At 36.4% G+C, this 18846-nt stretch overlaps 1 long non-coding RNA gene across 1 annotated transcript in view; it reads right to left on the reverse strand.

Annotated features, from left to right (window-relative positions):
• LOC110310124 overlaps positions 1-18846 on the reverse strand; it is a 106504-nt gene that overhangs the window by 79716 nt on the left and 7942 nt on the right. Inside the window, exon 2 of the long non-coding RNA XR_002379803.1 lies at positions 17049-17118. This is a non-coding gene — a long non-coding RNA (uncharacterized LOC110310124). The remainder of the gene's footprint in view (positions 1-17048; positions 17119-18846) is intronic.

Raw genomic sequence — 18846 nt, forward strand, 5'->3', positions numbered from 1 at the left:
AAGCTTGTACTCAGGAAACCAATCTGGAGGTTCCTCAGAAAACTGGACATAATACTACCGGAGGAGGGATCTACAACCCTATAGGTGGAACAACAATATGAACTAACCAGTACCCCCTGGAGCTCGTGTCTCTAGCTGCATATGTATCAGAAGATGGCCTAGTCGGCCATCAGTGGAAAGAGAGGCCAATTGGTCGTGCAAACTGTATATGCCCCAGTACAAGGGGATGCCAGGGCCAAAAAGCGGGAGTGGGTGGGTAGGTGATCAGGTCGGGGGAAGGGTATAAGGGACTTTCAGGATAGCATTTGAAATGTATATAAAGAAAATATCTAATAAAATGTGAAAAAAGAATGTCCTTTGTAATCTTTATAACTAAAAATCAAAAGTAAGGTTGCTATATTTAACACGTCTATATTAAAACTTGGCCTAACTTTATCAGCTGTCTACTATATATTTTTTTCAGCAATTAAAAGTGTTCCAAATCCTTGAAAATCTTCAGGTGTGATTAAAATTCTTAAAGCTAAGGATATACAAATGTGAAGAAGTGTATATTCATTACTTTATCATAATAATCACAAGCATGCCATGAAAGTATTTTACACTCTTTTCACTACAGGAAGAAAAGGCATCCACATTTGACTAGATTTATGTTTGGCTAATAATGATTGGGAAAGGAGTATTGTGGAACAAGATCTACAGTAAAATACAGATATGGTAGAGAGGTAAGAAAAATTTGAAGTGAATTCCCAACTCATCTATATCATAGGCTGAGTGTAATAGATTGTTTGTAAAAGCATTTCACACATTTACAGATGCTGAAAAAGTCAGTGTCTAGGGATAATACGTATGATATACTGGCTCGTTTAGTATGCAAGACTAAATAAAGTGCACTGCTTATTCTTTATGATCAAGATCTAATGACTGATATACAAACTTTTACACTTTGAAATGTTGTATAATAGTTTGGAAAAGAATAGAAAACCCTGGATTTATTTTTCCCCCAGGAAATGTTTTTCTTAGTTTCATTTTCACTTTTCCGATGATTAAGAAATAGAGTTTTTTTTTAAAAAATCAAGATTGTAGAGGTAAAGCACAAAACTTAACAAAGCTGAGCATCCTTTCTAATCAATCTGAAAACTTTAGAATTCGCTTCTCACATCTTTATGCCTTTCACATTGGAATTTTTTTTCAGCTACAGCAGTATATGCTATTTGGGATTGGAGTTCCTACTAATATATTCAATGCAACCATCATAGTCAAAATCAAAATATATCAGTTAGAATTAATATATAAAGGTATTAACATTCTGTTGTTAAAACTATTGCAAGGTGTAAAAGCATTCAGCCTAAAAGAGGTTGTTCATACTCATAGTGCCCAGGAAAAAGCAAGAAAACAAGCTGACCTCTTGGTTAGTAGTGATAGTTTGCAACCTAGTTCATGTCTACAGTGATTACCATCACTGATTCTAGACAAAATATAACATTAGTGGAGCAAATTTACAATCTACTAAGTCTACTCAAGTGCATGTTCAGAAAGTGTAAATTGAAAAAAAAAATAGAGGAAACTCTCAATCTGAGAGGAACAAACATTAGGCCTGTTTTGAGTATACATTTTGAGATTTTTCAGTTCTACTGTGAACTCTGGGAACCTTTGAGAATCTCTTTAAAATGTGTGTTCACAATAAGGTGGCATGAGTAATATACATGACTCAAAAGAGTGAGGAAATATATTCAGTAATAAAACTAGTGTTAAATCATGTTTTAAATATCAGTGAGTGTTAATGGTCATTGAGGAACTTGTTAGTTTGAAGATGTATATTAAAATAGAACTTTAAAAATAGAACGATAAAGGGCCATCAGTCTCAATTAATCTGGACCCCTGAGATCTCTCAAACACTGGACCACCAAACAGGCAGCATACACCAGCTGATATGAGACCCCCAACACACATACAGAAGAGGACTTCCGTGTTTGTGTTCATTCAGAAATGATGCACCTAACCCTCAAGAGACTGGAGGCCCCAGGGAGCTAAGAGGTCAGTCAGGTGGGGTGGAGGGTGGGGACATCCACATGGAGACAGGGGGTTGGGAAGGAGGTATGAGATGTGGAACTGTAGGAGGGTGGACGGGGCAAGGAATAAAATATGGAGTGTAAAAAAATTAGTTAATTTTTAATAAAAGAAGGATAGCTTAGAACACATTATTTCTGCAATTTTGAATGGTGAAAATTGAGAGACATATAAGGCCTTCTAAATTAATTACCTTTCTTGTTGCTGAAACAAAATATTGGCAGAAACAATCAAGGAAGATTTATTTTGGTTTCCAAGAGACACTGTTGATCATGAACAAAAAGACAAATTTCGACATCTCTATCCACTGAGACAGGAGTATGGAGTAGACACTTTTCAAAGTGCAGAAATAAAAGCAACTTTCAAAGGTCCCCTTCTTCCAGTTACCTACTTCTGTCAATCAGCCCCCACAGCCTGAAATTTCCATAGCCTTCAAAATGGTGCCATAAATTACTGAATCAAGAATCAAAGAATTTGCTCACCATGCTGTCTTAAAGCCACAAATCCTCCTCTACTTTTCCACAAGCTTGTGGCCATCTCACATGCTGATTTATTCATTCCAGCCTTGTCAGTCTCAGGTTATCTATCACACAGTTAAAAATTCTAAAGTCTCTAATGAGAGTTGGATAAAGTATTTCCTAATTTTAAGTCCCAGTAAAATCTAAACAGCCATCAATCCACGATGGTACAGACCCCAAAATGGAGGAACAGGAAAATTACAAGTAAAGATACAAAATCAAGATCATCTAAGTCGGCATTCAATTATGTGGCCCTGGGTTTGACATTGGGAAGTTCGCTGTTACCATAGGAACAATTGGCAGATATGTTTTTAAGATCTTGTCATTTCCATTCCAATAGCCTTGTACTGGATGCTTTTATGTGACAACTTGACACAGGCTGGAGTTATCTCAGAGAAAGGAGCTTCAGTTGGGAGAACTACCTCCACGAGATCCAGCTATGGGACATTTTCTCGGTTGGTGATCAAAGTTGGGGCGGGCCCACTGTGGGTGGTGCCATCCCTGGGCTGGTACTCTTGGGCTCTATAAGATAACAAGCTGAGCAAACAAGGGGAAGCAAGCCAGTGACTAACATTCCTCCATGGCCTCTGCATCATCTCCTGCTCCTTGACCTGCTTGAGTTCCAGTCATGACTTCCTTTGGTGATACACAGCAATGTGGAACATGTAAGCTGAATAAACCCTTTCCTCCCCAACTTGCTTCTTGGTCATGATGTTTGTGCAGGAACAGAAACCCTTAATAAGTCAAGCCTCTTTCATGGGTTGTCTGATTTTGTTGCCTGTCCTTCTTTGATAAACGCCTCAAACTTCTGGGATCACAATTGAAAACATACCCTGAGGCTGAGACTTCATTCTCAAAATGTCCACTATTGGCCTCCCAGTATATCTCACCCTCAGTAAATCCAACCCTAGTAAGTAAGCCAAGCATTGCTTACACTCACGTAAGCCCATTCTATTGCAACCTTCTCTTGTAAACTTAGCAAAAATCAATAAGCAACAATTATGGTACAGCCTGTTTGCTATGCTGTTTTGATGTTTCCCCTATTCATTAAACCTGATGTTTCCTTTTAATTACTCCATATCTTTAGGGTGCTTATGTTAAAGCATAAGGCAACATCTAGATGGATTATTTGCAAGAATTTAACAGAATTGTCTCTAATTTTTGTAACAGAGTCATTGTTCAGGCTTAAAATCTCATGCAAACAGTCATTTTTTCTTTTTGCTTTTATCTTTATTATAAATTTACTTTTCTGTCAACTTTCATGTCATCTAAGTGCCTACTAAATTTAACTTAGAAACTTCTGGCATTTTAGGGTTTCTCTATCCTGTCTACCCAATCTTCCAAATTTTTCCAACAAACCATTTTCAAGGGCCTAAGAAAATAAAATGACCTCCCTGGTAAGAATTTCCTCTAATAGTTTTTAATTCTATGGATGAATGATTAATACAAAGGAAGAATGTTTTATTTGACTTGGAGTTCATGTTTAAGGAGACAAACCAGAGGTGAGGGTCACAATAGGGGAATCATATGAAAGAAAGTCTCTCTAGGAAACAGAAGTTTCAGCAAGAACTGTGAGTGAGTAGTACCTTCAAAACCACTACACCAGTAATCCACTTCTACATTCTTCAAAAAGTGCTGGAGACAAAACATTCAAAACAAGGATATTACAGATGCAAACCTTATCATCTTAATATGGATTTGTTAAACATTCCATATTCCTCCATGTGTAATATAGGGAATATTGAATAATTCATTTTCAAAGTTCAGTATGAAATTTAGGACAAATATTATAATAATTCCTATTGATTATGCTACTTAAATATTGATTAGATTGTTCACTATAATGTTAATAGGTAATTTTGTTTTGATGATAGCTACATAGTCCATTGTCAGAAAATAACTTCTAAAGAGAAATTGTGACCTTTGTATAAAATATGACCTCAAGGATGTAAAAAAATCAATTAAACTTAAGTATTTGAAACAAGACACTAAAAAGCATTGTAAGGACAGCAGTTGAAGGAAAAGAACATTAACTATAAATTTGAATGAATATAACCTTAGGGGAGGCAAGGAACATTTTAGGTGAAATTCATTCATGTAATGTTTTAATCTGATTGAAATCTCCAGAAGATGAGCCAGAAGTTGGCCAGAAATCAAGAAGAGAGACACTGTTTTAAGAATTTAGCATTAAATAAAATAGAGTCCTAAACTATCAGAGGGACTGGTAATTGAAGATGTAAGTCCTAAGAAAAATGAAGTCACCCATAGAGGACGACTTTATAACCTGCATGAAAATAATTTTTTAAATTCACTCTGAGATGCAGTAGTAAAAGGAGACTTAAAGAATCTAGAAATTAACAAAAGGTACTCAAAAGAAGCTATACTGGACTGTAGAAGAAACAGAATATAGAACCTCTTGACATTAGAAGGTCTTCATAAATATTTCAAATCATCATTAAATCCCTGAATAACTTCACACCAGAATCATGGCTACATGGAGAAAACAACAAGTCTATCTAAAACAAGAAAAACATATTTTCAGTATATTTAATATAACATCTAACAATTCAGTTTCACCCTAGATCATAAGTAAATATGTTTCTGTTTAAAGTAAGAGTTCAGAGTTTCTGCAACACATTTATTATACTATCCCATATACTGTGAAAATCAATTGCATTAAAATATCAGAAAATAAGTCAAGAGAAACATAGATAATAAAAATGGAAGTCGAGATGAAGTTTGAATGAGAGTAAGCAGTGAACAACTCCTAAATAAGTGGTAGTTTGAAATATAAAATGGGCTTCAAGCTGGACCAGTCATTGGCTGGCTCCTCCAATAATTTCTTTATCACCTTTACCCCAGCATGTCTTGTAGGAAGGAAAAAATGTAGGTTGAATCTTTTGTGTCTGGATTGCTGTCCCAGTCCTTCAGAGGGATCAAAGATACCACAAGAAACCCCACATAATCACCTAACCTGGGTTCATAGGAGCTCACAGAGACTGAACCTTCAACCAGGGTGCCTTCATGGGAGTGACCTAGGCCCTCTGCATATAGGTTGCAGTTGTATAGCTTAGTTTTCTTGGGAGACAGGACTCACTCTGACTCTGTTGCCTGCTTTTGGGACCATTTCCTTCTACTGTTGTCTCATCCAGCCTTAAGAGGGGAGTAGGTGACTAGTCTTACTGCATTGTGACATACCATAACTGGTAGATAGTCATGGCAGGCCTGCCCTTTTCTAAAAACAAATGGAAGAGAAGTGAATGGCAAGGTTCAGAGGAGCGAGGTGTGGGGGAAGGGACTAGGAGAAAAAAATGGGGGGAGGAAAAACTTCAGTCAAGATGTAAAAATTAATAATGATGATGATAATAATAATAATAATAATAATATTTAATAAGCTCATCTGTTCTGATTACCATGTTTTATGTATCACAGCATTGTGTGGCACTGTAAAAATGTGTGATACCTAGCCTTTCAAATTGGAGAATGTTTTTTTTTTTTTCTTTTTTTTTATTAGGTATTTTCCTTGTTTACATTTCCAATGCTATCCCAAAAGTCCCCCATACCCACCCCTCCCCAATCCCCTACCCACCCACTCCCCCTTTTTGGCCCTGGCGTTCCCCTGTACTGGGGCATATAAAGTTTGCAAGTCCAAAGGGCCTCTCTTTCCAGTGATGGCTGACTAGGCCATCTTTTGATACATATGCAGCTAAAGACAAGAGCTCCGGGGTACTGGTTAGTTCATATTGTTGTTTCACATATAGGGTTGCAGTTCCCCTTGGCTCCTTGGGTACTTTCTCTAGCTCCTCCATTGGGGGCCGTGTGACCCATCCAATAGCTGACTGTGAGCATCCACTTCTCTGTTTGCTAGGCCCCGGCATAGTCTCACAAGAGACAGCTATATCTGGGTCCTTACAGCAAAATCTTGTTAGTGTATNCAATGGTGTCAGCGTTTGGAAGCTGATTATGGGATGGATCCCTGGATATGGCAATCAATAGATGGTCCATGTTTTATGATAATGCTAAAATTTAAATTACTTAACTTTGAGTAAAGAGATTACCCTCCATAATTAGTGTGAGGTTGTTCCATTCAATTGAAAGACAAAATATTCTTCAGTCAAAGGTGGAATTTCCACCTGAATGACTTATGACTTAAAGACCATTAGCTTAGACAGACTGTCCATCCAGAGCAAGGCAGTGCAGAGGGAGGGGGCTGGACTTGATAAAGATTCCCAAGGGATGAAATACCAGCACTAATCTTGCTAGATAGGAAGCATTGCAGGTGAGGCTAGTGTGCCCTATGCATTGTCTAAAGGACAACTATATTTATACTTATTCTCATGGACAAGCTCCTAGTCCCCTAGTCCCCTTCCAGGGCCCTGCCCACCATGTGCTGTCCTTTCTTTTCTGGTGGATACAAGTCATGGAGGAAAGAGGATATACCCCTTTGTATATATTAGCAAAGTAAAGTTCAGAACAAGTCAACATTTCCCCCACACACAAACAAACAAAACAAAAACAAACAAACAAAAAACATTAGGTCACCATTTTGTGAATCTTTAGATTGGAAATGTTTCTCAAACTATAAATTCCCTGGTTCCAGATCCTATGGAAAATTTGGAATGTATGTCTCCACAATTATGCATCAATTCCTGTTTTCTGAATAATATTTATCATAATAATGATCATTTAAACCTAAAGTAACTCAAGGAAAGAATAAAACCTGAACTAATTAAAGCAATAAACCCTTTCAAGGGAGAAGCATTTCTTTGGGTAGTGGCATAATGACTTTCAGGGCAAGGATATAGCATACTAATACTGACTTGTGGTATAAGTGACATATTTAAAGAGTAAAGAGATGTATCCCAGAATGAAAAAGTTCCTCTGAAATTTAAATATTAGATTGACATTGGAGAGACTAGAAAATGTAATGCTACTATAATTAATTTGTGAGGGCTTATAATATAAGCATATAAAATGTATAATGGAATAGATGTCAGGTATCAAAAGAAAGACTGGCATGAAGGCATAAGAAAAGTAGAACATAGAAATTATAAAAAGTGTAAAGAAATGAAGAATTCTTGTGATATGCTGAACAATATAGCAGAAAAATCTAGAAGTAGAATCCATGAACTTTATTATAGGTCAATAAAAAAACATCAGCAAAACAGGAATGAAGGAAGGAAAGAATGAAAGTTAGAATGAAAGGTGGTATAGTGCTCATTGAGTGTCTACACTAAAAGATGGTTAGATTTAAGTCTATCAGCAGTTATAAAACTCAATTGTGTAAGATCATTGGTCTCAACTTGTGGGTCACAATGCCTTTGAGCATTGAGTGACTCTTTCACAGAGATCACCTAAGACTATCAAAACCATAGAGATTTACATTATGATTTATAACAGTAGCAACATTTAACTTATAGAGTATCAATGAAATAATTTTATGATTGGCGGTCATCACAACATAAGGAATAATTTTAAAAGGCCACAACATTAGAAAGGATAAGAAACACTGATGTAAGGAGATATAGGAGAATTAGTATTAGTTAAAAGTGTTTACTGTTCTTGCAGACGACAAAGATTTGGTTCTCAGAGACCACATCAAACATCTCATATCTTCCTCTTACTCAAGTTCCATGGCATCCAGAACTTCTGCCCTTCCCAGGAACCTCCATGAAAGTGGTACACATCAACTCATACAGGAATAGGTGCACATAAACATAAAATTAAATATAAAATTTTAAAACTCCATTGGAATAAAAGAATGCAATCTGATACCTGAAGCTACAAAACTTTTAGAAGTAGTAAAAATGGGTGAAACAGCTCAGGGTATTAGAATCAGCAAGGATGTTTGAGTAAAACAACAAACAAACAAACAGCCCTGAATAACACAGGTAGGGAAGACAAATATACAAATCAATAGTAAAAATGTTAAAACTATATAACAAACACAACCTTTAGAATGTGAAAGTGGTCTATATTAAGGAAGAAAATACTTTCTCACTATGCTTCTGTGAAGGATTTAATGTTCACAATATACAAAGAGTTCTGAAACTTTGAAGTGATTAGTATGACAGGAGTGAGAATAGCATAAGTGGTTTTTCAAACATTTTAAAAGTAGACTTTCTGTTTAATCCAAGAATAGTATTCCAAATGCATACCGAAGGACATAAACCCATTATGTCATTGAGACATTTGAACTCCCATCTTATTTTAATATCCTTTGCAATAGACACAAGTGAAAATAACTGCTTATTAGCTGATGGATGAATAAAAGAAAACAGGGTGTCAAGTCCAGCCACTTAAAAAGTTTAAAACTTGCTATTCATGACAAACTACATGGAACTGGAAATCACTATAGCTGAGTCTTTTAACTAGTGTTTTGTTTCTATTGCTAATGATGGAACATATAGAAGTAATTTGGCTTTTTTTGGTTTTTTCCTTTCACATGACAGCTCATCATCAAAGGAAGTCAGTACTGGAACTCAGGCAGGGGAAGAGTTTGATAGTAGGTGTGGTGGTTTAAATATGCTTGGTCCAGGGATCGGCTGTATTAGAGGGTATGACCTTGTTGGAGTAGGTGTGGCCTTGTTAGAGAAAGTGTGTCACTGTGGAGTGTGCTTTAAGGCCCTCCTACTAGGTGCCTGCGGATGTTTGTCATCTTCTGGTTCCCTTCAGAGAAAGATATAGAACTCTGGACTCCTTCTCCAGTTCCTGGACCCTGCCATGCTCCACACCTTGACGATAATGCTGAACCTCTGAGCCTGCCCCAATTAAATATAAGAGTTGCACTGGCGATGTTGCCCCTTACAGTAATAAAACCCTAACCAAGACAGGAAGAACTAATGCAAAGGGCATAGAGGAGTGAAGCTCTGTTCCCCGAGATTCAATCCCAAGATCTTATCCCAAGCTCTGCAGCAGAATGTATGTGGCAGCTTTCCCTGTCCTGCTATCTCTTGTGGATCCCACGGATTTTCTCCTTCCTTCTCTCTCCCAAACCTGAACTCATTGCTTTTTCCTAGCCCCAAAACCCAGCAGACACCCCAGTTAACCACAGAGCCAATAAAGTCAGGGAAACAAACAGACTGCTATGGGATCTAAAACGTTTCTTCTTCTCCCTCAGCTTCAATAACAGTGTCTCATCATAAGCTCTCTAGCATTGAACCTGCTGTGGTTTTCCTTTCTTCTCTGACCCTATCCCCAATGGATTACAAAGATGTCCTCCAAACTTTTCTTTCTACTCCTCATCCCAGTACTACAGGTTCCAAAACCAGCAGGCATTCACCATCTGAGCAGGGCCAGTAAAACAGGTAATGCATAATGAAGACCTTCATCACCCCTTCCTCCCCTCCAAATCCAATTCCTAATTGCATCCCTAACTCTGCAGAACACCAATGGCAATGTTTCCTGCCCCGACCTGCTCCCATCTCTTGTAGATCTCAAGGCCTCTCTCCACCTACTTGTTGCTTTAACCCACATTCCAATTCCAGCAGGTACTGTCAGATAACTTATAGATCATTCCTTCCAAGAAGAAGGTAGACTTTTCTGTAGAGAAATGTAGAACACTTCAGCTCCTTCTCCAGTGCCCAGACCCCACCAGGCTTCCCACCTTGATGATAATGGCCTGAACCTCTGACCCTATAAACTAATTCCAATTAAGTGTTGTCACAAATATAAAAAGTCCCCCTTTTCCCCCTCAAGGTCCAACCCTCTCCCAGTCTCATTCCCAGAAACACAGCAGACCCTTTGTGATAATCTCACTTACTGTCTTCCCCATTCCAACGTGGCCTAATAAATATATCCTTGTTGAACACTCTGCTCTCCCTGCTTTTGTGGACCAACTCAGAGGCCTAGTTTACCAATTTTTTAGTGTCAGCAACCAATAACCAGAAACACATTTTGCCTAGAACCCAAGTTGACTCAGCTATCAGCTCTAAACAAATTTGCCATCATACAACATAGAGGCATAACACTCTCCACAAAGATAGGAAACAGAAAACAAAGGGAAAAATACCCCCCAATGAAGATAAATCTAGAAACGATCCCATAGTCCTTTATTCAATCATATCCCAGATGTCTAGATGCCAGAGTAAAAACACAATCAATACCAACCAGGGCAGTATGTCTTCACTATAGGCCAGCTATTCTACCTCAGCAGGCCGTGAATATCCCAATATAGCTGAAACACAAGAACTTAAAACTGCCTGTATGAAGATGATAGGGGTTCGTAAAGAGGAAATTAACAAATCCCCTAAGAAAATTCCAGGAAAACAAAAGTAACAAAATGAATATAACTGTTCAAAAGCTAAAAATGGAAATGGAAAAAGCAACAACAAAACAAATCAAAAATCAAAACAAAAAACAAACAAAAACACAATCCAAGAGAATTCCAGAAATGAAAAATGGGAACAACAAGTTCTTTGAACAAGAACTACAGAGGCAAGCTTCACTAACAGAATACAAGAGGTGGAAGAAATAATATCAGGCTTAGAATGTATAATAGAAGAAATAGACATCCCAGTAAAAGAAATTTTTAAATCCAAACATAATCCCCCCCCAAAACAACAAAAACAAACAAACAAACAAAAAACAAAACAAACAAGCAAACAACCCACCAGAAAAAAAACATGCAGGAAATCTGGGACATTAAGTAAAAATCAAAACCAAAAATAAAAAAAATCCTCAAGAATTTAAGACCTGTATGTGAATAGCATGTATACATATAGAATAATAATATAGGTAATTCATCAAACTAATAAGAAATATTTTCTCACTGAATTTTGCTAGATATGTAGCAAGTAAGAGATCATGTTGTCATTAGATTTATTAGTTTCAGTAGATTATTGACTTCTTTCTTCTATCAGATTTAATTTATATGGTTTTATGTTGAAGTCTTTGATCCATTTGGAGTTGTGTTTTGAACAGGGTGACAACCCTAACCCTATTTGCATTCTTCTGAATGCAACCACCAATCTTGGACATTTATATATCTATTTTATAATGCTGGTTTCATTACTATAGCTTTGTAGTACAATCTGAAATCAGTGATGATAAATTCTCTCACAGTGTTTTTGTTTCCTTTGCTGTTATTTGCTTGTTTATTCAAGACTTTTTTTTTAGCTATTCTATGTTGTGTTTCCTATGTAACATAATATTGTCCTTTTTAAGACCTATGAAAAATTGTGTTCCATTTAGATAGAGATTTCACTGAATCCTTAGAGTGATTTTTTGGTAGGGTGAACCATTTTACTATGTTAATCTTACTGATCCATGCATGTGGGAGATGTTTTCATCTTCTAAATCTTCTCAATTCCTTTTCTCAAAGTTTTAAAATCTTATTTACATGTCTTTCTCTTGTGTGGTTAAAGATACCCCAGGTTATGAAAGGTATTATTTCACCAATCTCTTCCCCAATTCACTGGTCCCTAATTTATAGAGGACCTACTAATTGTTGTGAATTTATTTTGGATTACACTACTTGGTTGAAAGTGTTTACCAGCTGTACGAGTTCCCTGGTAGAATTTTTAGGGTCACTTAGGTATACTATCCTATTACCCGCTAATAGAGATACTTTTCTTCCTTCAGTAATATTACAACTCTCCTTCAGTTGTAATATTACTCTAGCAAAGAAGTCAGGTATACTGAAGGTATGGAAGAGTGGACAATCTTGTCATGCTCCTACTTTTAGTTGAATTGATTTGAGTTATTCTCTGTTTAGCTTGATGTTGGCTATGAGCTTGCCGTAAAGTGTCTTAATATGTTCAGGTGTTTCTTTTGGATCCATAATATCTCCAGGACTATTATTGTAAAAGGGTGTTAGATTTTGTCAGATGCTTTTTCTGTATCTAATGAATTGAAAATGTGTTTTTGGTCTTTAAATTTGTTTATATGGTGGGTTACATTTATTGATTTATGTATGTTGAACCATCCTTGCATGTCTAGGATGGAGTCAACTTTAAAATGGTGGATGATCTTTTTGATGTATTTTCTGGTTTAGTTTCTAAGTATTTTATTAAGAAATTTTGTATTTATATTCATGAGGGAAACTGGTATGAAATTCCTTTTGGTTGATCTTTATGAGGTTTGAGTATCAGGGTAACTGTGGCCTTGAAAAACTAGTTGAGTGATATCCTAGTGTTTCTTCTGTTTATGTTGTGTGGATCAATTTAAGGAGTATTGATATCAAATCTTCTTTGAAAACCATGCAGAATTCTACACTAAAACCATATGGCCCTAGCATTTTTGGTTGGTAGATTTTTAATAACTGGTTTCATTTCACTGAATTATAGGTCTTTTGAATGCTTTTTTTTTAATCTTAATTTAATTTTGGTACCTGTTAGGTATTTAGAAAATTGTCCATTTCTTTTAGATTTTCTAATTTGTTGAGTACAGATCTTTAAATTATATCCTTTTGATCCTCATGATTTCCTCAGTGTCTATTGTTGTGTCTTAGTTTTCATTAGGGTTTGTGGATCTTATTGTTTTATTGGATTTATTTATTTATTCATTTATTTGGTTGTTATTGATCCTATTTTGTTGATTTAAGCCCTGAGTGTGATTATTTCTTACCTTTTACTCACTCATTTTTGTGTAATTTCTTCCTTTAAATTCAATTCTAGAAAGTATATTATTCATTTCTAATATCTATCTTGACACATATTTGATTCTTTAATAAACTATTTGGTTTACAGGAGTCTGTAACCATTCTGTTGTTTTTGTTGTTATTGATATTCAGCCAGATAGGATGCAAGGTTACATGTCAGTATTTTTGTATCTGTTGAGACACTTTTTTGTGTGTGCCCAATTGTGTGGTCACTTCTGGAGACAGTTTCATGAGGTGCTAAGAAAAGAGTATGCTTTCATTTCACTATATTATGTGATCTTGATTTAATTTTGGTAAGTGTTAGTTATTGAGAAAAATTATCCATTTCTTATGTTTAGATGAAATGTTCTGTAAATATCTGTTAGATCCATTGTCTGATAAAGGCAGTTCATTCCAGCATTCATTTAGTTTTTGTCTTTGCGACCTTTCTATTACCAAGAGTCGTCTCTTAAAATCACCCACTATCAGTGTGTGAGGGCCTTTATGTGATTTAACCTGTTGTGGTGTTTTTGTCAAACTTAAGTGCTACTGTGCATAGATATTAAGAATTGAAATGTCCTCCTGTTGGATTTTTTCCTTTGAGCAGTATATGGTACCCTTCTTTGATTCTTCTAATTATTTTTTATTTGAAGTCTGTTAGATATTAAAATGGCTATACTAGCTTGCTCCTTAGGTCCATTTGCTTTGAATATCTTTTGGATCTTTTTATCCTGAAGTGATATCTATCATTGCTGGTAGAAGGAAATAATGGCCCATAAGATACTGTGTCGAATGCCCAAATGCTAGGTGAACCCTAACATCCTACTTTGGTAGTATAGTCGCAATGTCTTCTGAAAGGAAGCAACAACCATAGTAGTTAACTGGCAATACCAAACCAGGGCCAGAAGCTTCTACTGATGAGGAGAAATTATGTGCTCACCATCCTGGAGCTTCATTCAAGCTTAAAGTTTTCCTACTGTCCTCAAGAGTCCCCATTCCTCCTCTAAAATTTAAATTTTCTCTTTCTTCACCTTCTGCTTCAAATCCAAGTGCAAGATGTAAAGAAGTAATAATGAAAACATTTAAATAAACTTACAAAAGTGAACACAAACTCCTCAGAAATGGCTAGTAGATAGTAAACACTTAGGAAGGATGACGGAATAAGGGGAAACACAGATCAAATAGCAAAGTGCTAAGGGAAGTTAGAGTAGTATGGTGAGTACCGACTTTAGAGGGTAAAGTTACCTGAATATCAAAAGTATACACCTAACTTAAATATTAACATTGCATCATTGGAAATTAAAGACAGGGAGAGACTGTGTGTATGTTGGAGGTTGGGGAGAGTAGAGACAGGGTTTCCCTGTGCATCAGCCCTGGCTGTTCTGGAACTCTGTAGATAAGGCTGGACTTGAACTCTTAGAGATCTGCTTGACTGCCTCTGGGTGCTGGGATTAAAGGCCTGTGCTACAATGCCCATAGAGATCTTAATTTATTCTCTTTGGTATTCTGCTTGTCCCCACTAATTGAGTTAAAGATATTATCTAATTTTTTATAAACACTGGGTATACCATGTTTGCTTAATTAAGAATAGTGAGCCGGGCGTGGTGGCGCACGCCTTTAATCCCAGCACTCGGGAGGCAGAGGCAGGCGGATTTCTGAGTTCGAGGCCAGCCTGGTCTACAAAGTGAGTTCCAGGACAGCCAGGGCTACACAGAGAAACCCTGTCTCGAAAAACAAAACAAAACAAAAAAAATTAAGAATAGTGAACTAGGTATGTAAGTGTATGCCTGTGTGTCTGTGTGCAAATACATGCCCATGAAATGAATGCAGGTGCACACAGAAGTCAGAAGAGAGTATTGAATTCCCCAGAGCTTGACAGGTGGCTAAGGATCATCTCAGAGACACTGGGAAATCAAATTGTGTCCTTCCTAAAAGCAGCAAGAGATCTTACTTCTGACATGGTTCTTCACCCTGGTCATATTCTTTTTATTTTGAAGGATGAAAATGTTGCTTTATGAGAGTAATGACCAACTGCAAACATACAATGATGAATAAGCAAACTGGAACCTATCTCACTATGGAAGGAGTATCTATAAAATAACTTAGTGTATCCATAAATGATCACTTCTTTCAGTTTGATTAGTTTTGATTTCTATGTTAATTTAATATTTTTAACTAGGCAGTAAATATACTGATAATGATTTCCACAAATCACGTACATTTTGCATTTGATGTGCATTTCTTTATTTCAGCGTCTTGTAATCTTTTTGCTTTAATTAAGTCACAGGATGAAAAATGTTGACTATTAAGCATCTATATTTAGTTTGAGATCTTGAATATAGTGAATAGTTATTGCATCAGTTCACTGAAGAAAACTATAAAATACAAATTTGTATCTAAAAATAAGGCTCTTCTAACTTGGAGAGTAATTATATGTGGTGTTAATTGTATGTTGGTTCGTATTGTTTTAATTTTTTCCATTAAAGGAATTGTTGAGTGTCAAATTTTCAATATAAGGATTAAAAATAAATCTCTATATTAATATTAAACAAACATTGGCATAGTTTACTATGTAAGTGTATTTATTCAATGTCTTTATTTCTATGGCTCTCCAAAAATATGATCTGATACCAAAGAAGTAATGAATTGTTAAGTGTTTTTTTTTTTTTTTTTTTGGATCACATTTTTTTTTTTTTACGTATTTTCCTCAATTGCATTTCCAATGCTATCTCAAAGGTCCCCCATACCCCCCCCCCACTCCCCTACCCACCCATTCCCACTTTTTGGCCCTGGCGTTCCCCTGTACTGGGGCATATAAAGTTTGCGTGTCCAATGGGCCTCTCTTTCCAGTGATGGCCTATGTATCTGTTTGTCTATAGATCTATGTATCTATCTATGTATCTGTCTATCATCTATCTATCTTTCTACCTATCTATGTGTCTATCTAAATATCTATCTTTGTATCTATGTATCTATCAATCATCTATTTATCTATCTGTTTATTTTTCTTGTGCAGAGTAGTTGAGAATCTGACATCTAACATGCTTTTGTAAGGAGAATAAAGGTGACCATTTGGCTTATTGTATTAGTGGGGTCTGTGTTTATTCCAGTACCATACAATCTGAATAAGATAGTCTTAGTATTTCAAGTATGTCTGATAAGCTGGCTTTCTGATTACAGTGGTTATGATCATTCCTGTATTGTAGCACCTTAGCCAATTATGTCTTAGGTGGTAAGTAGGTGTTGCCAGGCAGCAAACAAATTTGTTTTATTATACAGTCCTGGAGCAAATGTCATTCCAACTTGGTTGTGCTATCTCTCCATGACTCATTTTATTCAGAAAATGTCTTCCATCCTTCATATCCATTCAGATCATCTTTGTTCACATTCAACCCAGATCTTTTAAAAGTTGCCTTAGAACCAAGTTCCAGCTTGCACCTCACTTATCTCAATGGGTTATAATATAATAATTGCTCCACGAGGGTCTAAGTTGTATGAAATTGGTAATTCGGTAATCTATTGATTATCACTGCTCTACCCAGCCCTAAGCAATATCTTTGTCTCGTAGAACTGTTCAAGATATAAAGAACGAAAATTTCACATAGGCCTTGTTCAGCCTTTTCACACTAAAACTTGCTGCTGAAGCCTGGATTCCACATAGTAGTAGTCAAGTCCACTTTATTGCTCTTGTTTACTGATGACTAACAGGTCTATCAATGTGTTTGTCTGTTAAATGTCAACATTGATTACTCTTCAAACGTTCACCTGTGAAGGGACCCTTTCAATCCATGGGTACCGTCGTAGCGCAACAGCACTGCCCAGCAGTCGATTAAGCGATAGGTTACAAAACCATGGTTGCAAAACAAAAGGAAAATGTAAAGTACCTGGTTCAGAAGCATGAAGAATTTTCAAATATGATAGCAGTCCATTAAACCAAGAGTCCCTCCTGTGAATCTGCATGGAAGACACACACAAAAAGCCAGATGTATTACCTGGCATAAAAGAGTACATGTTTGTTTGTTTGTTTGTTTGTTTGTTTGTTTGTTTGTTGTGTGTGGCTGTTTGTTTGCTTTTGCTGTTGTTTTTTATTTGCTTCTGAATCTGATTTTTATTAAAAAAAATCTTTCACACTTCCTGTTCTCTTGTGGGTTTCATTGCTCCCCATTCTCTTCCACTAGGTCACACACCACCATTTAAACAAGAAAACCATTATCTCAAGAGGAACCAAGGAAGGGCATTTGTATGCATAGTGGGCTTCCTGAGTCAGTGCAGTCTACGGGAAAGGGGTTAATAGTCCCACCCATAGGTCAGTTCTCTTAGAAACTCTGGAAGGCCATTGTAATAATGGAGACTTTCTGTAAGGAAGGAAGATCTCTGCTGTGGTGTCCTCACTGAGCCATCGCTGCTCATGCTTGAGGTTGCTGAAACACAAAGCAAAGCTGACATCCATCTGACTTGTAATACTACACTTTGAAACCCCGAGCGTAACTCCTACATTCATCACACACTTGGCAAAATTCCTTCCTCTCTTCCCCTTCATTTACTTTTGGGTATCATTTGTCTTAATTTCTGTCTCTCTCATTAGATGGTTAAACCCTTATTTAGCCAGTGCTGTGATTACAGCTCTCCCCCACAATCTTATAAATAGCATGGTGTTTTGAAATGATTCTGAATATTATGCATAGGTGTTAAAATAATAAGTGACGCATAAACACATCTCTTGTTTATAAACCCTGAGCCTTAATTCAGTTTTTTTTTTCTTTTCTAGATTGCATTAAAGCCATTTTTTTTTTTTGTGGGTGGGTGGGTATGGCTTTCAAACGTAAGCTCTAAGAAATATCCTTATTTGTTTTCTTTTTTAAGTGACCCTCCCATGATTTCTGAATCAGTAGGCTTGAGAAAAGTACTGATCATTTTCATGTATAAAGTGGAAGATGAGCCTAACATTATTAGCATCTGAAATAAATATGAAGAGCTATTATCCATATTTTAAAATTAATTAGAAGTAAAATGTCCAGTTCTCTTCAGTGTTTTCCTGAGGAGTGGAGTGACCATTGTTTGGTATAACTGAGTATATACATATTAAGAATATTGGATATTTAATAAAGACAGCTAGAGAGCTTTGGTAGGCACAATTGCTAAACTTGTTGTTAATTAGATTGGATCTGGGACAAACTAAGATATGTATCTTTATTGGTCAGTGAGAGGATTTCCAGATTCAAGTCTCTCTAGAGTGGACAGAACCTCTGAATGTAGTCCATATTTAAATTATCTGAGCTGTTACAATAAATATAATTTGGGGCTTTCTTACCCCATTTAGACCATATAGTTCCCAAATAAAAGATACAAAACATATTTATAATAAGCTTTAAAGCACTAGAGCTCGACAGATATCATCTCTCTATACTATTTTGGCTACTTTCCTTTCAAAAATCCCAAGATATTCCATGCCATGTTCCACATGGGCCTCTCCTACTCCAACAGGCAAGCTTTCAAGGCCATGTGCTCAGTATCCATCTACCCCATGGCAACTTTTTCCTTCCTTCTCTCTTGTAGTCTCTGCTATAAGTGAGGTTTTTCTCCTCTTAGAGCAAGCAGGTTTTGGGTTGCAATATTTAGGATTTACATACATCACAGCAGTAGACCAACTCTCTACACTGTGAGAAAAGCAGTATCACAAAA

This window comes from Mus caroli, chromosome 15 (assembly GCF_900094665.2).
Source record: "Mus caroli chromosome 15, CAROLI_EIJ_v1.1, whole genome shotgun sequence".
Classification (NCBI taxonomy): domain Eukaryota; kingdom Metazoa; phylum Chordata; class Mammalia; order Rodentia; family Muridae; genus Mus; species Mus caroli.